Below are 22,724 nucleotides of genomic sequence, written 5' to 3'. Positions count from 1 at the left end.
GGCACACCCAATGGAAATAGCGATCATACCCCCGTACCACAAAACGGTGATAAGTCCGAGGAAAAGGCATCAAAGAGCCGAAAGAAGCGTAACCAATCCAAGGCGAACAAAGGAAAGGTGACCATACAGGGCACGGGGGACAACACAAACCAACAGAACACCGGTAACCTCGTAGCTCCCGAGAAACCACCGAAGGACTCGAACAAGCCCGAAGCCCAATTGTTGGGGATATTACCTACGGTATGACCCGCCCTATTGGGCCGGGTTAGGTAAACGACGACTCTATATTCATGAACAAGATAAGCCTTGGCCCAGGGTCTGAGATGTGCCAGGAGAACTTCGACGAAGAGTCGGCCAGGTCCCATGAGCCAGATGGCAGTTCAAGATTAATGAAAAAGATAAGTCGCCAAGGAGGTTTCCCAGGTTGGAAGACACGGCGACTTAGAGATATGGAAAGCCATGATTTGTAATGTGGTCAGGACTTTGTAAACCCTAGGGCCTCGACCTGCATATAAAGGCGAATCTCTAGGGTAGATAGGTTAAGTTAGAATGCATCAAGAGCTAGGTCACGCAAGTTACGCCCTCCTTGTAATCGAATCCACCATCAATATACACAAAGAAGGACGTAGGTTTTTACCTCCATAGGAGGGGCCGAACCTGGGTAAACCTAAGTCTCGCTTCCACTCACCCCCTTTGAGTCGCCATCAAGGTGTGATGGCTCCATCACTAAGTCCTTTCGCAAGGACATCTCGCGTGACAAAACCACGACAGTTGGAGCCCACCATGGGGCTAGCACACGGTGGAGTTGAGTTCTCAAAGGGAGCCCTTCCAGGGTTTGGAAGCTACGCGGTCGGCATCATGAAAAAGAGCCGCCGTGGAAAGTACTACATTGACAACTCTCAGTGGGGGTCTGAGGCCGATTCAATAGAGTCTGGATACAGGGTCCCCTTCGGCAAGATTCACGTCTTCATTGGCAAGATCGGGGCTACTGTACCTAAGCCCGACACCTTCACCGATATTGTCGAGCCGGCCTTGTGCGCCCATCCAGCCAAGCGTCAGGTCAGGAATCACCATGCTTTCGTTGGTTTTATGCAAGGAACGGACCTACCGGATGAGCTGGTGATCTAGGAGATCACCCTTGTCAACTCGGACGACGAGTCGTCCATGCACGACACTGATTCAATCTATCTTCTCCATGAAGGACAGCTTGGGGGATTGCCCGAGGCAACAATTTCCGAGGACTTTGAAGGACCCCACCATCAATTCGCCATCTACATGGCGGGAGTGGCGACCCCTTAGCCAAACGCGGTTGGTAACAACGAAGCTAGCGAATCAGGGAAGACTCCGGCTCAAGCTATGGCGGATTTGGTAGCAGAGGTGGCCAAACTCACGGCGATCACTGTGACGGCGGAGAATGAGGAGAAGTCAACGCCAAGTTAGCAAAACTAAGGGAGGATATGGCCAAAATCTAGGGCGACATCGAAGGAGAAGCCGCTAGGATGGCTACACAACGGGCCCAGATCACCGCGGAGACAAAGCGGCTAAATGCTGAGGGATGGCGGCTGGAACGACAACAGTGGTCTTCCGATGCAATTCACCAGAGAAGGCATAACAACCGTCTGCCAACCGATCTGAAACCAACTCAACTCTTCGATAGCCCACATACTCCTCGGATGGAGCCCAACCGGCCATGGCAAGTCGCCCCGCTTGTTGATCCGGCTCAGCCGCCGCCCAACCCAAATCCACCTCCGCTAGCGGCAGCTCATGCACCGCGCTTCCAGACGCCACAGGGTCACTTCTCAAACCCCGTTGACAACGCGTTAGTAGCAACCCGCAACCTTGAATCTCTCCCCATTCACGGAAACTCTCCGGCTGAGGTAGAGGCAAGGAATACCGTTGAGATGTTGAAAACGGCGGTAGTCCAACAGGCACAGTATTCGTATAGCCGCGAGCGGCTACACTCCACGCCCGAGGAAAGTCACACAAGGAGTCGTCATGATGATCCGCCCGAAGTGTCTAGCAGCGAACAACGACGTCCATCGCAGATCAACCCGCCCGGAATACCTGACACACGGGCTCAAGAACTCGTGGATGCAACACGAGCCGCCCGACTGATGGAGACGGCGGCCGTGACGGGTCAAGGTTATCCAGCTTATGTGTTGCCTTCCCCCGTGCAGGCCGAGTCAGGTGGCACGAACATTGGGATACCTTGTCTGTCACCCGCCCTCCGCAACGAGCGTATGCCGAAAGATTTCAAAGGCCCACGTAAAGTTCCTAATTACACGACGGATCTAGAGCGAGGGGCATGTATTGAAAGCTACAAGCTTGTAATGGATATGCTCGATGTGAATGAGGCGGTGTGTGCTAAGTATTTTACAATGATGCTTGAAGGGACAACGCGCACTTGATAAAGAACCTGTCGCCCAACTCCATCAACACCTGGACCGAGTTGAAGGAACGTTTCGTTAAAAACTTCAGAGAGATTTGCAAGCGCCCGATGACTATCGTCGACTTACAACACTGTGTCCAGCGCCGAGATGAGTCGGCCCATCATAGGTCGCGGCAAGTTCCGGAGGTGATCCATTCATCGAATTTCATTTGGTCGGCTCAGGCCGTGCTGATATTGGAGAAAAACTGTCACTACGAGCCTTTGGTGTTGAAACTTGGGCGGCTCAAGCATAAGGTGCAAGACATGGGGGAATTGATGGACACTCTGACTAGGTATGCTGAATCAGACGATACCAAAGATCTCGGGGGGGATAAGGACAAAATCAGCACCGCCAGGAGGGGCGAGTCATCCAAAGGCCACCCTTAGTTCCAGGGGCGAGGCAACTACAACCCTGTGGGCCAAGGGAAGAAAAGGCAGCAGCAAGGCGCCACTGATTTCGTTGCCAATACTAACACTCGGAACGGGAACCAGCGTCAGAAGAAAAGGGCTTCAGCGGGAAAAAGCCACGCAATTATCATGAGATTCTGAAGGGCCCCTGCCCATAGCATACCACCGCGGAAGGTCCATCTACGCATTTTTGGGAAGATTGTTATGTGATGCAGGAGTTTCGTGCCGAAGCACTCAAAAAACGGCAAGGAGGCAACCATGGCGGACACCCGGATCAGTTTGGTGCGGGCGGCTCACACAGAAATCCGTTCGGTGGTTTTCCTAACCCAGGCCCGCAGGGCGGGTCACAGGCTAATGCTGGGCAGTATTAGGTCCAGAATAGTCAACAATACTATGCGCATGGTGTTTTTCAGCAGCAACCTCCGCAAGGCGGCTCCCAGCAGCAGAATGACAACAACGGCTTTCAAAACAATCCTAAGCAGCTAAATGGCGGGCAGTATCATGTGTTCACCACCAGTACTTGCAAAAGGGACCAAAAATTTAGGCACAGAACCTACGGCGTTATTGAGTTGATTGTCCCCAGGTACCTCAACTGGTCTGAGCAACCCATTGTTTGGAGTAGGGAGGATCACCCGCCACGGGTTGATAACCCTAGCGACTTAGCTTTGGTCGTGGCACCCCAGGTAGGGGGCTATACCCTCTCCAAGGTCCTTATGGACGGAGGCAGCAACATCAACATCTTATACTTCGATACTTTTCGACAGATGAATTTCTCGGAAGGCGATTTGATGCCATCCTCCACGGACTTCCACGTCATTGTCCGGGGTAAATCAGCATACCTTGTTGGACGGATCAAGCTTAATTTGGCCTTTGGCATAGAGTCTAACTACAGGAGCGAGTCCCTCATGCTTGAGGTGGTCAAGATCAAGAGTCCTTACCTCGCGCTTTTCGGACGGCCGGCTTACGCCCATTTCATGGCCCTCCCATGTTATGTCTACCTTAAGCTCAAGATGCCGGGCCCTAAAGGAACTATCATGTTCAATGGAGACTGGAAGATAGCTCAAGAATGCGAAGAGGGAGACTCAGCTTATACCAAGTCAGCTTGCGCAGCTGAGGAACTCAAGTTTCATGAGGCTAATGTTGACCCGACGGATATGACACCGCTCAAGAAACCCACAATCGATTCAGAGCCACCCCTCAAGTTCAAGCTGACAGATGACACTAAGTTGGTGGATTTCATGCCCGGCGAATCCTCCAAGCAATTGACCATTGGGACGGGTTTGGATCCCAAATAGGAAAGCGCCCTCATCGAATTCATCCATGAGAATCGGGACATCTTCGCATGGAAATCTTCTGACATGCCCGGTGTACCGAGAGAATTCGCTGAGCACCACCTTAACATTCATCCTAAGATGAAGCTGGTTCGGCAGTATATTCACCAGTTTAACGAATAAAGGCGTAAAGCGATTGGGGAGAAAGTCCCCCGACTCTTGGCCGCTGGATTTATTGTCGAGGTTTCTCATCCTGAGTGGTTGGCCAACCAGGTTCTGGTACTCAAAAAGAATGGTACGTTCAGCATGTGCATTGACGACACCGACCTCAATAGGGATTGCCCAAAGGATCCTTTCGCCCTCCCTCGTATTGATCAAATTATTGAGTACACCAACCTCAACAGGGTTGCAAGCGACTGTGTTTTCTGGATGCTTACTCAGGATATCAACAGATCAAAATGGCTCTGGAGGATCAGGAGAAGACATCGTTCATAACTCCCTTCGGAGCCTTTTGCTATGTGTCTATGCCGTTCGGGCTCAAGAGTGCGGGGGCGACTTATCAACGCTGCATCCAGAATTGCCTGCACAGTTAAATTGAGCGCAATGTTCATGCCTATGTTGATGACATAGTGGTGAAATCCCAGAAGAAAGGCTCACTCTTGGAGGACCTTAAGGAGACCTTTGACAATTTTCGCGTGTATCAGATGAGGCTTAACCCGACCAAGTGTGTTTTCGGTGTTCCTGCAAGAAAGTTATTGGGCGTAAAGCGATTGGGCAGGAAGTCCCCCGACTCTTGGCCGCATGATTCATTGTCGAGCTTTTTCATCCTGAGTGGTTGGCCAACCCGGTTCTTGTACTCAAGAAGAATGGTATGTTCCGCATGTGCATCGACTACACCGACCTCAACACGGCTTGCCCAAAGGATCCTTTCGCCCTCCCTCGTATTGATCAAATTATTGACTCTACGGCGGGTTGCAAGCGACTGTGTTTTCTGGATGCTTACTCAGGATATCACCAGATCAAAATGGCTTTGGAGGATCAGGAGAAGACATCGTTCATAACTCCCTTCGGAGCCATTTGCTATGTGTCTATGCTGTTCGGGCTCAAGAGCGCGGGGGCGACTTATTAACATTGCATCCAGAATTGCGTGCACAGTCAAATTGGGCGCAATATTCATGCCTATGTTGACGACATATTGGTGAAATCCCAGAAGAAAGAGTCACTCTTGGAGGACCTTAAGTAGACCTTTGACAATTTGCGCGTGTATCAGATGAGGGTTAACCCGACCAAGTGTGTTTTCGGCATTCCTGCAGGAAAGTTATTGGGCTTCTTGGTGTCAGAACGAGGCATTGAGGCTAACCCAGACAAAATCAAGGCGATTACTTCACTTGGCAAGCTGGCCAATATCAACCAAGTTCTAAGCCAGTTCATAAGTCGCCTTGGGGAGAAGGCCATCCCGTATTATCAGCTGCTCAAGAAAACTAACCGTTTTCTATGGACGGATGAAGCCAATGAAGCTTTCGAGGCCTTGAAGAAACAACTGGATGAGTCGCCTGTCTTAGCTGCTCCAGTTGACAAAGTGCCTATGCACCTGTACATTGTTGCCAACTCTAAAGCAGTAAGCGTAGCAGTGGTCGTCGAGCGCAGGGAAGAAGGAAAGGAATATACGGTTCAAACACCAGTCTACTTTGTCATTGAAGTCGTGACCCTCTCTAAACAACGTTATCCGCACTAGCAGAAGTTGGTTTTTGGGGTCTTCATGGCGAGTCAGAAATTAAAGCACTATTTTCAGGAGCATCCGATCACTGTAGTCAGTTCCGTGCCGCTCGGCGATATTATACAAAATCGTGAAGCAACTGGGTGGAATGCTAAGTGGGCCATTGAGCTTGGTCCCCATCATGTGAAATATACCCCTCGCACGGCCATTAAGTCTCAGGCCTTAGTGGATTTCATCAATGCTGCCTCTTGAGCTTGCGTTGGTTTTTCCCTTGAAGAGGAAAGGGTGATGTAGCACAGGAGCAGTAAGTATTTCCCTCAGTTTGAGAACCAAGGTATCAATCTAGTAGGAGAATCAGGCCAAGTGTCCAGAGTACCTGCGCAAACACAAACGAGCTTGCACCCAACGCTATAAAGGGGTTGTCAATCCCTTCAAGATTGATTGCAAAGTGAGATCTGAAGGCGGAAAGTGCAACGAAGAAAAAGTGTAAGGCTGAAAATATGGTGTGAAGTAGACCCCGGGGCCATAGTGTTCACTAGAGGCTTCTCTCAAAATAGACAATATCATGGTGGGTGAACAAATTACTGTCGAGCAATTGATAGAACCGCGCAAAGTCATGACGATATCTAAGGCAATGATCATACATATAGGCATCACGTCCGAGACAAGTAGACCGATACTTTCTGCATCTACTACTATTACTCCACACATTGACCGCTATCGAGCATGCATCTAGTGTATTGAGTTCATGACGAACAGAGTAACTCCTTAAGCAAGATGACATGATGTAGAGGGATAAACTCAAACCAATGATGTAAACCCCATCTTTTTACCCTTCATGGCAACAACACGATGTGTCCCTCGCTACCCCTTCTATCACTGGGTGAGGTCACCGCACGGTATGAACTCAAAACCAAGCACTTATCCCATTACAAGAATCATAGATTAAGTTGGCCAAACAAAACCCACAACTCAAAGAGAATTACAAGGATATGAAATCATGCATATAAGAGATCAGAAGAAACTCAAATAAGATTCATAGATAATCTGATCATAAATCCAGAATTCATCGGATCTCAACGAACACACCGCAAAACAAGATTACATCGGATAGATCTCCATGAAGATCATGGAGAACTTTGTATTGAAGATCCAAGAGAGAGAAGAAGCCATCTAGCTACTAGCTATGGACCCGGAGGTCTATGGTGAACTACTCACGCATCATCGGAGAGGTCATGGTGTTGATGAAGAAGCCCTCCGTATCCCAATCCCCCCTCCAGCAGGGCACCAGAACATGCCCTAGATGTGATCTTGCAGAGACGGAAGCTTCCAGCGGCGAAAAAGTATTTTAGTGGATCTCTTTCGCAGTTTTGGATTTTTCAGGAATTTATAGGCGGAAGAGGTAGGGCAGAAGAGCCACAGGGGGCCCACAAGCCTGCTATGCGCGGGCCCCCCTGGCCGCTCCTAGGGGGCTTGTGGGGTCCCCTGGTGGCCTCTGCCTTTGTTCTCACATCCCCTGCATATCTTCTGTTCCGGAAAAAATCTTTTCGGAAGTTTTATTTCGTTTGGACACCGTTTAAAATCCTCCTGTGAAAAGGGTCAAAAACACGGAAAAACAGGAACTGGCACTTGGCACTGAGTTAATAAGTTAGTCCCAAAAAAGATGTAAAAGGCATACAAAACATCCAAAGTTTGACAAGATAATAGCATGAAACCATCAAAAATTATAGATACATTGGAGACGCATCAAGCATCCCAAGCTTAACTCCTGCTCGTCCTCCAGTAGGGAAGTGATAAAGACTGAATTTTTGATGTGGCATGTTACCTAACATAGTTGTCCTTTGTAACTTCTTTCATGTGACATGAATGTTCAGATCCGTAAGATTCAAAACAATAGTTTGCTATTGACATGAAAAACAATAATACTTCAAGCAAACTTGCAAGGTAATCATGAACTTTTGAAATAACAAGGCCAAAAAAGTTATCCCTACAAAATCATATAGTCTGGCTATGCTTCATCATCCCCACACAACTAATTTAAATCATGCACAACCCCGGTATTGGCCAAGTAATTGTTTTCGCACTCTTACTTTCTCAAAACTTTTTCAACTCTCATGCAATACATGAGCGTGAGCCATGGATATAGCACTATGGTGGAATAGAGTGTGGTGGTGGTTGTGAGACAAAAAGGAGGAGATGGTCACATTGACTCGGCATATCAAAGGACTATGGAGATGCCCATTAATAGATATCAATGTGAATGAGTAGGGATTGCCATACAAAGGATGCACTAGAGCTATAAGTATGTGAAAGCTCAAAAGGAGAACTAGTGGGTGTGCATCCAACTTGCTTGCTCACGAAGACCTAGGGCAATTTTGAGGAAGCCCGTCATTGGAATATACAAGCCAAGTTATATAATAAAGATTCCCACTTGTATATGGTGGTGACAAAACGAGAGGCTCTCAATCATGAAGAACATGGTGCTATTATGAAGCACAAGTGTGGAAAAGATAGTAGCGTTGTCCCTTCTCTATTTTTTTGTTTGGGCTCTTTGGCCTCTTTTTTTTATTGTGGGCAACTTTGGCCTCTCTTTTTTTATTTCCTCACATGGGACAATGCTCTAATAATGATGATCATCACACTTTTATTTACTCAAAGCTCAAAGCTCAGAACGATGATGACTCTATAGGAAATGCCTCCGGCAGTGTACCAGGATGTGCAACGATCTAGCTTGGTGTATGACGTTGAAACATCTCGGTAGCTATCTTACGATCGTGCAATGGCAATATGAGAGAGACGACACAAGTCATGAGACGGAACGGTGGGAGTTGCATGGTAATATATCTCAGAATGGCTATGAAAATGCCATAGTAGGTAGGTATGGTGGTTGTTTTGAGGAAGGCATATGGTGGGTTTGTGTATCGGCGAAAATTGCGCGGTACTAGAGAGGCTAGCAATGGTGGAAGGTGAAAGTGCATCTATACCATGGACTCACATTAGTCATGAAGAACTCACATACTTGTTGCGAAAGTTTTTATTAGTAATCGAAACAAAGTGCTAAATGCATACTCCTAGGAGAAGGGTTGGTAGGTGTTAACCATCGCGCGATCCCGACCGCAACACAAAGGATGACAATCAATAGATCACTTATGCTCCGACTTCCTAACATAGCGGTTCACCATACGTGCATGTTACGGGAATCACTAACTTCAACACAACTATTTCTAGATTCACAACACCCTACTAACATAACTCTTAATATTACCAAATCCACGTCTCAAAACTAATTGAGAGGAATCGAACTTCTCTTTCTACTCAATGCACATGAAGGTGGAAGTTTTATTGTATTCTATTTGGGTACCTATCACCTTTGGGACTACTTTCATAGCACAAGCCAACTACCAAGTTATGCACCGCTGTGCTCTAAAAGATCTAAGTGAAGCACATAGAGCAAAATTGTCTAGCTCAAAAGATATAAGTGAAGCACAAAGATTATTCTAGCAAATTCACGATGAGTGCATGTCTCCCTCAAAAGTTGTGCAGCAAGGATAATTGTGACACAACAAAAAGAAAAGAGTCCTACGATACAAGACGCTCCAAGCAAAACACATATCATCTGGTGAATAAAAATATAGCTCCAAGTAATGTTACCGATGGATGTGCATCCCCAAGCTTAGGATTTTTGGTGTTCTTGAATTTGTCTTGGGATGCCTTGGGCATCCCCAAGCTTGAGCTCTTTCCACTCTTTATCCCTTTGTCCATGAGAACATCACCCAAAACTTGAAAACTTCACAACACAAAACTTAAACAGAAACCCGTGATATCATTAGAACAAGAAAATAAACTACGACCTCTTTAGGTACTGTAGCAATCTTGATTTCTATTTATATTGGTGTTAGATTACTGTATTCTCACTTTCCCATGGCTAGTACCCCCCCCCCCCCCGATACTATCCATAGTTTCATCAAAACAAGCAACCAACACAACAAAAACAGAATCTGTCAAAAACAGAACAGTCTGTAGCAATCTGTATACTTCGTATAATTCTGGTACCTCAAAAATTCTGAAACATTACGAAAGCCTGCGAAAAAGCATATCAACCAGAAGCAAAAAGAATCAACTCAAAATCTCTTTCTGGATAAAAATGAAACATAATTTCGTGAGCGAAAAGTTTCTGTCTTTTTCCAGCAGGATCAAACAACCCTCACCAAACTAATCATAAAGGTTTTGCTTGGCTCAAACACAAAAAGAAACACAAAAAACACAATCATAACAGAATTATGATGGTGTGCATGCAGCAAAACAGAAAGAAAAAGATAAATTCATTGGGTTGCCTCCCAACAAGTGTTATTGTTTAACGCCCTTAGCTAGGCATAAGGCGATAGAATCACGTATCGTCGTCTTTGGTGCTCAAACCATAAGTAACCCTCATCATGGATTCATAAGGCAATCTTATTTTCTTTCTAGGAAAATTCTCCATGCCTTTCTTTAAAAGAAATTGAAATCTAATATTCCCTTCCTTCATATCGATGATAGCACAAATAGTCCTTAGGAAAGGTCTACCAAGAATGATAGGGCATGTAGGATTGCATTCAATATCAAGCACAATGAAATCCACGGGTACATAGTTCCTATTTGCGATAATAAGAACATCATTGATTCTTCCCATGGGTTTCTTGACAGTAGAATCCACAAGATGCAAATTAATAGAACACTCATCAATCTCATTAAAGCCTAGAACATCACATAAAGACTTTGGAATCGCGGAAACACTAGCACCCAAATCACACAAAGCATTGCATTCATAGTTTTTTATTTTGATTTTGATAGTAGGTTCCCACTCATCATGAAGCTTTCTAGGAATAGAAACTTCCAACTCAAGTTTCTCTTCAAGAGATTTTATCATAGTTTCGAATATATGATCGGTAAAGGCCTTGTTTTGGCTATAAGCGTGTGGAGAGTTTAGCATGGATTGCATCAAGGAAATGCATTCAATCAAGGAGCAACTATCATAATTGAATTCCTTGAAATCCAAAGTAGTAGTTTCATTACTACTCAAAGTTTTGATATCTTACTCCACTTTCAATGCTTTTAGCATCAAGATAGATAGACTCTGAATCATTGGGGCGTTTTTCAACCAAAGTGGATTCATAACCAGCCCCATCATCATTAGGTTTGACACTAGAAAACAAAGATTCAATGGAAGTCACACCAAGCACTTTAAGATCTTCATGATTCTTATCACGAGAACACGCCTTTTTAAGCCATTCATGTCTAGCACGAATTCGGGTGGTTCTTTCTTTGCTCTCATTCATGGAAACATGCACAACTTTCAAAGTTTCATCCATATTGATCTTGGGAGGAGCACATCTAACTTTCAAAGCATCAATATCACTAGACATTCTATCAATGCTCCTAGCCAAATCGTCAATTGAGTAGTTTTTCCTCTATGGGCGCATTGAAAATCTTTTGCGAGTTGATAAACTCATTGATATTACTCTCTAGATCAAAGGGTAATTTATTGTAATTTCCATGAGTATTGTTGTAGGAGTTGCCAAAGTTACTAGAGGGATTACTAGGGAAAGGCCAAGAAACATAGTTTCCTCTAAAAGCATTGTTGTGGCCAAAATTATTCCTACCAACAAAATTAATGCCCAAGCTCGCATTGCTACTCTCAATCAAGAAAGCCAAGGGCATGTCATTAGGATCTAAAGGAGCACTTCTCCTACCAACGAAATTCATTAACTCATCCATCTTAGCACTCAATGAGTTAATTTCTTCTATAGCGTGTACCTTCTTACTAGTAGGTGACCTTTCAGTGTGCCACTAAGAGTAGTTTGTCATGATGTTGTCTAGGAGTTTTGTGGCTTCCCCTAATGTGATTTCCAGGAATGTTCCACCTGAGGCGGAGTCCAAGATATTTCTAGAAGCGAAATTCAAACCAGCGTAGAAGATTTGTATAATCATCCAAAAACTAAAGCCATGAGCGGGACAATTTCTAATCAATAATTTCATTCTCTCCCAAGATTGTGCAACATGTTCGTGATCAAGTTGCTCAAAATTCATGATATCATTACAGAGAGAGATAATCTTAGCCGGCGGAAAATACTTGGATATATAAGCATCTTTGCACTTATTCCAAGAATCAATACTATTTTTGGGCAAAGATGAAAACCAAGTTTTTACTCGATCTCGCAACAAGAACGGAAAAAACTTCAATTTAATCACATTATTATCCACATCTTTCTTCTTTTGCATATCGCAAAGCTCAATGAAGGTATTAAGATGGGATGCGGCATCTTCACTAAGAAGGCCGGAGAATTGTTCTTTCATAACAAGATTCAGCAAAGCAGCATTGATTTTGTATGATTCCGTACTAGTTGCGCGAGCAATCGGAGTACTAATAAAATCGTTATTATTATTATTTGAGAAGCCACAAAGTTTGGTGTTTTCAGTCATGGTGACTTCAGCAAGCAAACAAGCACACAAGCGAACAGAAAGGAAGCGAGAGAGAAGGGCGAACGAAAAAGGCAAATTTTTTTGTAAATTTTTGATTTTCAGAAGTGGGGGAGAGGAAAACGAGAGGCAAAAAAGTAAATGCAAGAGATGAGTTTACGACACTTACTTGGATGAGCTTCTTGACTTGATACTCCCCGCCAACGACACCATAAATCATTCTGCTGCCTCTTGAGCTTGCGTTGGTTTTTCCCTTGAAGAGGAAAGGGTGATGCAGCATAGGAGCAGTAAGTATTTTCCTCAGTTTGAGAACCAAGGTATCAATCCAGTAGGGGAATCAGGCCAAGTGTCCAGAGTACCTGCGCAAACACAAACGAGCTTGCACCCAACGCTATAAAGGGTTTGTCAATCCCTTCAAGATTGATTGCAAAGTGAGATCTCAAGGCGGAGAGTGCAACGAAGAAAAAGTGTAAGGCTGGAAATATGGTGTGAAGTAGACCCCGGGGCCATAGTGTTCACTAGAGGCTTCTCTCAAAATAGCAAATATCACGATGGGTGAACAGATTACTGTCGAGCAATTGATAGAACCGCGCAAAGTCATGACGATATATAAGGCAATGATCATACATATAGGCATCACGTCCAAGACACGTAGACCGATACTTCTATTACTCCACACATTGACCGCTCTCCAGCATGCATATAGTGTATTGAGTTCATGACGAACAGAGTAACGCCTTAAGCAAGATGACATGATGTAGAGGGATAAACTCAAACCAATGATGTAAACTCCATCTTTTTACCCTTGATGGCAACAACACGATGCTTGCCTCGCTACCCCTTCTGTCACTGGGTGAGGTCACCACACGGTATGAACCCAAAACCAAGCACTTCTCCCATTGCAAGAATCATAGATCAAGTTGGACAAACAAAACCCACAACTCAAAGAGAATTATAAGGATATGAAATCATGCATATAAGAGATCAGAAGGAACTCATATAAGATTCATAGATAATCTGATCATAAATCCATAATTCATCGGATCTCGACAAACACACCGCAAAAGAAGATTACATCGGATAGATCTCCATGAAGATAATGGAGAACTTTGTATTGAAGATCCAAGAGAGAGAAGAAGTAATCTAGCCACTACCTATGGCCCCAGAGGTCTATGGTGAACTACTCACGCATCATCGGAGAGGTCATGGTGTTGATGAAGAAGCCCTCCGTATCCAAATCCCCCTCCAGCAGGGCACCAGAACATGCCCAGATGGGATCTTGCGGAGACCGAAGCTCGCGGCGGCAGAAAAGTATTTTCGTGGATCTCTTTCGCAGTTTTGTATTTTTCAGGAATTTATAGGCGGAAGAGGTAGGGCAAACGATCCACAGGGGGCCCACAAGCCTGCTAGGCGCGCCCCCTGGCCGCGCCTAGGGGGCTTGTGGGGTCCCCTGGTGGCCTCTACCTTCGTTCTCACGTCCCGTGCGTATCTTCTGTTCCGGAAAAAATATTTTCGGAAGTTTTATTCCGTTTGGACACCGTTTAAAACCCTCCTGTGAAAAGGGTCAAAAACACGGAAAAAACTGGAATTGGCACTTGGCACTGAGTTAATAAGTTAGTCCCAAAAGAGATATAAAAGGCATACAAAACATCCAAAGTTTGACAAGATAATAGCATGGAACCATACAAAATTATAGATACGTTGGAGACGTATCAATCAACCATTCAACCGAGTTGCAAATTCCAGAAGACAGACCTGACCACACGTATTGCACTATCCATTTTGACGGGTCTAGGCAGCTCGAGGGCTTGGGGGCTGGCGTGGTATTAACCTCACCTCAGGGTGACAAGTTTTACTATGTCCTCCGACTCATCTTCCCGTGTACCAACAATGCGGCGGAATACGAGGCTTTGCTCCATGGGCTTAGAATCGCCAAAGAAATGAATCTCAGTTGAGTCAGATCTTGGGCGACTCAGATCTAGTGGTATAGCAAGTCTTTGGCACGTGGGATTCCAGAGACCCTTTGATGGCGGCTTATAAGCGTGTCGTGTCAGACGTGCCGGGTCACTTTCATGGTTATCAGGTTGATCATATTGACCGTCGACTCAACGAGGCAGCTGATGCTCTTTCACGACTCGGATCATAGCGTAAGCCGGTTCCCCCTAACGTCTTTTTGGATGTGTTGCATAACCCGTCGGTGAAATTGCCTTCGGAGGAGGATATAGCGGTTCCTAACCCTGAGTCTCAACTTGTGGCGGCTCTCCGTGCTACTCCGGATTGGGCAGTCCCTTACATGGCATATCTAGCGCGAGGTGAGTTACCTGCTGATGAGTTGCTGGCCCGCCAAATTATACGGCGATGCAAATCAATGACTATACATAAAGGCAACTTGCACAAGCGAAGCACTTCTGGAATCTTTCAAAGGCGCATCTCGTCTCAAGAAGGGTGTGCAACTCTTAATGAGATACACGCAGGTGATTGTGGTCATCATGTCGGGTCACGCTCTTTGGTATCCAAAGCCTTTAGGCAAGGATTTTACTTGTTGACAGCCCATGTAGATGATGAGGACATAGTACGCAGATGTGATGGATGCCAAAAATTTGGGCGTCACATGCATGTGCCGGCTCACGAATTGCGCATGATCCCAGTTACATGGCCTTTTTCGGTCTGGGGACTGGACATGGTTGGCCCTTTCAAGATGTCATCTAACAAAAAGACTCACCTATTGGTGACGGTTTACAAGTTTACCAAGTGAGTTGAAGCAGAGCCGGTCAGCAGTTGTGATGCAGACACGGCCGTCAAATTCCTCAAGAAGTCGATTTTTCGCTTCGGGTATCCTCATAGTATTATTACTGATAATGGTACTAATCTATCCAAAGTTGCCATGCAAGAATTTTGCGAGAAGGAGCACATCCGTCTTGATGTATCTGCAGTTGCACAACCCCAATCTAACGGACAGGCGGAGAGGATGAATCCAAAAATATTGCAGGGGATCAAGCATCGGCTTATCGTGCCTCTGGAACGTACTCCGGGATGTTGGGTTGAAGAGTTGCCTTCAGTATTATGGAGCATCAGGACCACCCCTAATCGATCTACTGGTTACACGCCCTTTTTATTGGTCTATGGAGCTGAGGCGGTGTTACCAAGTGACATCAGGCACGACTCGCCATGAGTCGCCACTTATGTAGAGAAAGACAATGAGCTGGCATCTCAAGATTCATTGGAGGACTTGGAGGAGGAACGCGACTTGCCATCATCACGATCGGCGATTTATCAACAAGACTTGCGACGCTATCATAGCCGCCGAGTCAAAAGCCGAGTCTTTCAGCAGGGCGACTTAATACTCCGGTTGATTCAGGATCATACTGGTATGCATAAGTTATCCCCTCCGTGGGAAGGACCTTTTGTCGTCTACAAGAGTCTTCACAAATGGTTCCTACTACCTAGTGGATCTTCGCCCAGATAGGCCAACAACTGAGGTTGAGACAACCTGGCCGTGGAACATTGCCCAGTTACGGCCTTACTATAATTAGAGCCACTGCTTCCTTATCTGTGTACAGAATTTAGTCATTCTAATCTCTTTTCATTAAAGTATAAAGCAATAAAGCGGGTGCCCACGAACTTCAGGGTCTCTGTCGTTTCAGCTTCTTGAGAGCATGAGTCTTTATTGTTTCATAAGTCGTCCAAGCATGGAAACTATCAGCATCAAAGAGCATAAGTCGCCATGTTGTGCTTATTTCAAAACGGGATGTTGGTATGCCAAAGAGGATCAAAGTTGCCACGTTGCACGGTTCAAACATAGGCACCTTATATGGTTTTGAGAATTAAGCCGGCTTACTTGGGGGCTACTAGTACCCAAGTCGTTTTGCAGTAAGAGCGTAAACGCTTCTGTAATCCTATGTTTGGTTTTTCCCTAATCATAGGTTACTTGGGGGCTTCTTCTCATTGGGTTCAGCCTGAATACCCTCATGGCTAGCGAAAAATTAACGCATTACAATGGTTATACTAGACTGTGTGTTTCGCGACTCGCCCTATGGTCCCATGTACTCTTGGCGAGTCAATCCACTTTTTGGTCCCTGAACTTGCCTAGGTTAAAACATGAAGGGTGCCAGCGGGAGCTGGCACATGGAAAATAGACAAACCATGGGTTCACTGAACCTACTTCACTGAAGCTTGACTCGCGCCTAATCAACCAGTCTAAACAACTCAGGCTATTGCAAAAGCCTTCCTATCTTGTTTAGACCGGCTTCCCTATTTATCATTGGTAGAACTAGGGTCTAAACAACTCTGACAGAGAACCTCTTTCCCTGTTTATCATTGGTAGCACTAGGGTCTTGCAAACTCGTCCTACCTTGTCGTGACTCAATGAGCCGACAATCTTTGTGACTACAAAGTATCTTTGTAGCATAGCCAAAGAGTTTCATAAAAACTCCATTATAAACCGCCGCGACTCATTGAGCCGACTTATTTTTTCTTCTCTGATAAACAGGGAAAGAGGTTCTTTGTTAGACATGGAAAAAGCACTTGGCAAGGCGATTCATATTAATGAAAGGGTGAGACTTTAACGTCATCACAAGGTACAATTATAATATATTTTTCAAATCTCTAGACTATTACATGGCTCAGAAGGCCACATCAGGAGACATAACCCGGCCTTGGATGATCAAACTAAATTCCGCAGGTGATCTTCATGTCACTCCTGACTCAAGCCGCCTCCGGATTATACTGCCTCGAGCTTTTGCCATCTTGGGTGTGTAAGTTGCCCAATTTCCAATTGCAATTGGTCAAGGCACCAATTGCAATTGGTCAAGTCATGGAAATCGTCCTCGTTAGTCAAGATGGTGGACACATCGGCATCAGACTAAAAAGGATGCTTACGGCACCACGGAGTCAGGACGGGGGTTTCACATGAAGGAGGAGTAACCTGTTTGCTCTGGTCATCATAAGCCGCCTGATATTTGCCTAAATCCAGGCCGGCTGCTAGTTGAGTCGTCGTGAAGCGAGATTCTTTTACACAATGGTGGTAATCCTCTTCGATGAACTCTGACCCGTCGTCTTTCAACTCTGGTAATCCCTAGTTATTTCTTCCGGCTTAAGCTGTGGAGCATGGACCAAGCACCGGCTTAAGGCAGTTAGTGCTCCTTTGAGGGCGGCTGGCCTCTTCAGCTCCTCTATCTGGGGTGGCAGCATAGACAAACAGCCCAACATATGCTTGATGGATGTTATGGGCTCTTTGTTGCCCATGACGGCCTTCATAGTCATCACACCACCAGTGTACAACTGCTTCGTCAAAGTATAGATTGCCTTCAGCTTCAAAATACAATCATTCTGAAGAGTGGCGGCTCGAGGACCTACAGGAAAGAAGCACGATCATAAGTCGCCGCAAGGTCGTACAATACGCTTTCAGAAGGGAATAATCGATACTTACCGAACACGGCATGGGCCATCTTTGAGATATGATGTTTTAATCCAGACAGTTCTTGCACGGCGGCTTTCCGTTTTCCTTCGGCTTGTTCCGCCCTTTTCAGTATGACCGCTTGCTCTGTGTGGGCTTTGTCTTCAAACTCTTTGCGCTCTGCCTTCATTTTCTCCATGTCAGCCAGTGTAAGGCGAAGCCTCTCTTCAAATTTAGCTCGAGCATCCTGCTGTTCAGCCAGGCTTTGTTTCAAGCCGGCCACAGTTAAGTCGGCCTGAGTCAATGATTCCTGCAAAAACATCAGGGAAAGCAAGTTTCAGGACCATTGCAAGCAACATCCCTCACACTTGGGGGCTAATGTACGATTCAATTTTTCTAGAGGTAATACCTTCAAGCAAGACCCGGCTCATCTATAAAAAGATGACCCGGCCCTTGGGGGCTATAGGTTGAAGCTTGTCTTCAATTATAAGCTAAAGACCTAGCTCATCTTTACAAAGATGACCCGGCCCTTGCGGGCTACAGGTTGAAGCTTTTCTTCAATTATAAGCTAAAGACCCGACTCATCTTTACAAAGATGACCCGACCCTTGGGGGCTACAGGTTGAAGCTTTTCTTCAAATATAAGCTAAAGACCCGGCTTATTTTTAAAAAGATGACCCGACCCTTGGGGGCCACACGTTGAAGCTTTTCTTCAAATATAAGTTAAAGACCCGGCTCATCTTTAAAAATACGGCCCGCCCCTTGGGGGCTAAAGGTTGAAGCTTTTCTTCAACTATAAGCTAAAGACCCGACACATCTTTAAAAAGATGACCCGACCCTTGGGGGCTACAGGTTGAAGCTTTTCTTCACTTACAAGTTAAAGACCCGACTCATATTTAAAAAGTTGACCCGACCCTTGGGGGCTACAGCTTGAAGCTTTTGTTCAAATACATACTAAAGACCCGACTCATCTTTAAAAAGATGACCCGGTCCTTGGGGGCTACAGGTTGAAAGATTACACAAAGCACGATTTGTCATGGATGACTCGTGGTTTGGAGGGCTAATGGGAGGACATGTCAAGAAGGTTAAAAGGTAGCATACCTCATGTTTTATTCGCATCATGTTAGCCAAGCTCTTCTCCATTTCATGGCTCATCTCCAAGCGGCTCACAAAACCAGAGTACAGTTCATCAAACTCCAATTTCTCATAATTCGGAAGCTTCATCTTGGTGATATCTTTTTCTGCAAAGACTTGGGCATCTTTTGGTGCATGCTTGGTTAAAACCGTGGTTGCACGCTTAGAATAGCCGGTACCAGTGACGACGACTGAATTCGAGTCAGGTATCGCGTCTACAGCCGCCTTATGAGAACTGGGCGGGTTGATGTCTTCAGTTAACTCCTTTTGAGGGCTTGGAAGATCATCCCGGATGTCAGGGAAATCATCAAAGGCATCGTCGTGAGTCTCAGCTGGCTCTTCTTGAGCCTCTGGGATGGAGGTACTCAAGCCAAACATTTCAGCCACTTTGGGAACAGAAGATGACTTCCGGTTTTCCTCTTTTTTGCTTGAGCCCTAAGGAACGATGGTACCAATATTAAAACAGAAACATTGACACCTGAAGGAACATGTTAATGAAGGAACTAACCCCTGAAGACGGATCAATGAGGGAAGAGTTGAGGCAGCTGAGTCGCCAGATGAAGGAGGTGAAACCTGCTGGGTGAAGGATTCAAAGATTGGGTAAATCACATGAATAGTTTGCACAGGAAGAAAAGATGTTTATAGCAATGTACCTCGTTCTATTGTTTGCGACCGGTTGTTTTCTCGGGAAAGCCAGACAAGAGGTCCCCAGAGTGGCTTCGCCTTCTTCAAAAGGCAGACAAGAGGTCCCCAGGAAGAAAAGATGTTCATAGCAATGTATGACGATTGGGCGTAAAACTCGCCTTCTTCAAAAGGAAATTGGGATCCAGACAAGCATCCGGGTGAGACAGGGTAACTTTCCTACAGATTCACCTGGCCGGCTTGGGAGGAGAAGAGTTTGAGTCGGAAGAAATGGAAATTACCTCGACATATTCATCTTGGCTCTCAAAGTCATCATCCTATAAACATAGGCAGCAAAGCATGAGTACAAGTCAGATTAAAGCAATAAATGCAAAAGAGCATTTACCTCTGATTTTTCTTCGGCTGCCCAAGACTCGCCCACAACGGATGACTCCTTTGCATTGGCCTTGCCTTTGTTTTTCTTCTTCTTCGGGGCGGGTTTGGTCGTTTTCTTGACGACAGTCTTGGGCCTTCAGTTCTAAAAGGCCGAATTCCTCTAATTGACATGATTAAAGCTCAGATCAGAAACAAGCATGAGTATATTAAGAAGCTAGGAGGGCGACTTGGGTTGTTTTGACTCTGGAGCCGGGTTAGAAACGCGGAAAGGTTTAAGCCCAATTTTGGAGCAGTTCTCAACAGGCTCGCCACTTAGGTTCTTCACAATTTCAACAATGTCTTCTTCTTCAAGCCTCACGTTATAGAAGCTTTGGGGTGGTTTAAGTCACCATTGAATTCACACATCAAGCCATTTTGGCGGCTCAAAGGCATGATTCTCCACTCCACACAGCATTGGATCAGATCGATCCTAGTAAGACCATTGACAGTAAGAGCCCTGAGCTTTGCGAAGATAGGGACAAATGTCGATTCTTCTTCTTTGGTTAGCTTTTCAGGCAACTTGAAATCCATGGGCAGACATTCCTGCTTGAAACCTGGTAAGGGGTTCTCGTTGGGTGGAGAAGTGTCGCGGCAGTAGAACCAAGTCTTTGTCCAACCCTTGGGATGACTGGGCAATGTAACAGCCGGGAATCCGCATTCTAACCGTCGCTGGATGTTGACTCCCCCAAGCTCTAGGGAGAGCCCATTGGCAAACTCTGTTTGGCGGTTCAGATAAAACAACTTCCTGAACAAAAGTACAATAGGCTCTATTTGCAGGTAAGCCTCGCGGAACACTTGGAACTGGCAAAGGTTGCTGATGGAGTATGGCCCTAAGTCTTGGGGATGGACGTTGCAGAAATGCAAGGGGTCCTTGAAGAATTTTAAGCTGGGCGGCGTGAAGCCTCGCTCGAGGTGATCAGCAAATCGACTACTTCCCCTTCGGCCGGTTGTGGATGTTTCTCTCCAAAGGCGGTTCGCCAGCCGATCATTTCTTTGGGCGCAGGATTGCCCACTTTCACAAAATTTGCAAGATAGGCGTCATTGACTTCTGTTGGCAACCAGTTGCATTTGGAGATGGAACCCATGATTACAAGCTTAAAAAGAGGGGGGCGGAGATCTGCATAAGAAGGATTGGTGGGTCATCAGGACCTAAGGAATGGTAACTCGCCGGCCAGCAGGTGAGAGCATGTCTAAGGGGGAGTTGTGACTCGCCACAACATTGAGGGCGGGTCGCGATTCTAAAAATTTCCTTAAGATATTTCTAATCAAGGACAAACATGTTTACAATGCCAAGACATAATTCATGGATCTACAGGTGATTCTATTGAGGAAAATAAACTTACCAAAATAAAAGCGCTAAGAACACAAGAACACTGTGGAAGCAGTGTGGTGGTCCTGTAGAACAACGGGGGGAACAATAGATTTACTCAGTATTGTTGATGGGACTACCACAGTTCATTGCCAAAAGGAAGGATCTAAAGACCGTACCTATACGGGTTAATGGCGTGATGAGCTAACGCTCATGGAGTTTCGGTGCTACTCTAAGAACTACGAAGGTTCGAGATCTAGGTCTAATGGAGAAGAAGGAGTTACCTGTTGAGGGAAGGCGACGACGGAAGAAGGCCGCAGACGTTTGCGCCCAAGACAATGCCCTCGATCAGCCCGAGAAGCGGCCAGTCCGAAGCAGTGGTTCGACGGTGGCACGACGTTCGTGACGCGAGCTCAAGGGAGAAGACACAGTGGAGGAGATGGAATAGAGGTAGGTGGGGATGCCCCCCTCCCCCTTCCGGATATTTAAAGACCTAGGGCAGAATCGAAACGGCATGCGCGGGAGTCAAGGAGGCGCATTGAAAACCGGAAATGATGGCACCTAGATTTTTGGGATGACAGGATAAGACAAAAGATCCATTGGAAGATCCCTGGAATAGTGGAGAAGATGACATCATCAATAAAAGACCTGGTGACTCAGGTAATTCATAAGGATTGGCGACTTGTCACTTGTTGAAGAAAGGTCAAATATCGTGTATTAATCGCCGAAGACAAGCGTGAAGGTTTATTGGCGTGAATAAATTCAAGTCAATCTGGGGCCTAATGTTGGGGATATTACCTACGGTATGACCCGCCCTATTGGGCCGGGTCAGGTAAACAGCGACTCTACATTCATGATCAAGATAAGCCTTGGCCCAGGGAGATGTGCCAGTAGAACTTTGATGAAGAGCTAGTCAAGGCCCATGAGCCAGATGTCGGTTCAATGTTAATGGAGAATATAAGTCGCCAAGGAGGTTTCCGAGCTTAGAAGACACGACGACATAGAGATATGGAAAGCCACGATTTGTAATGTGGTCAGTAGTTTGTAAACCCTAGGGCCTCGACCTGTATATAAATGTGAGTCTCTAGGGAAGATAGGTTAAGTTAGAATCCATTGAGAACTAGGTCAGGCGAGTTACGTCCTCCTTGTAATCGAATCCACCATCAATATACACAAAGCAGGACATAGGTTTTTACCTCCACAGGAGGGGCCGAACTTGGGTAAACCTGAGTCTCGCTTCCGCTCACCCCCTTTGAGTCGCCACCAAGGTGCAATGGCTCCATCACTAAGTCCTTCCATGAGGACATCTGCCATGACAAAACCACGACACCAGTCCGATCCCGACGACCCCGATGACTCACACGACGACAACTACCTTCCCCTGATGACGCACAGGACAACTTAGAGGCCGAAGACTTCACAGTTCCCGAGGACCCTGAGGGTCAGGAACGGTTCAGGCAATGGCTCATCGCTACCGCCCACTACTTCCAGGCGAAGCAACTGTGGCTCCAAGCTGAAAAAAACACCATCAATCCGATCGACCACCTCGAG

Source organism: Hordeum vulgare, chromosome 3H (genome assembly GCF_904849725.1).
Source record: "Hordeum vulgare subsp. vulgare chromosome 3H, MorexV3_pseudomolecules_assembly, whole genome shotgun sequence".
NCBI lineage: Eukaryota > Viridiplantae > Streptophyta > Magnoliopsida > Poales > Poaceae > Hordeum > Hordeum vulgare.
Note: the sequence above shows the minus strand (reverse complement) of the source record.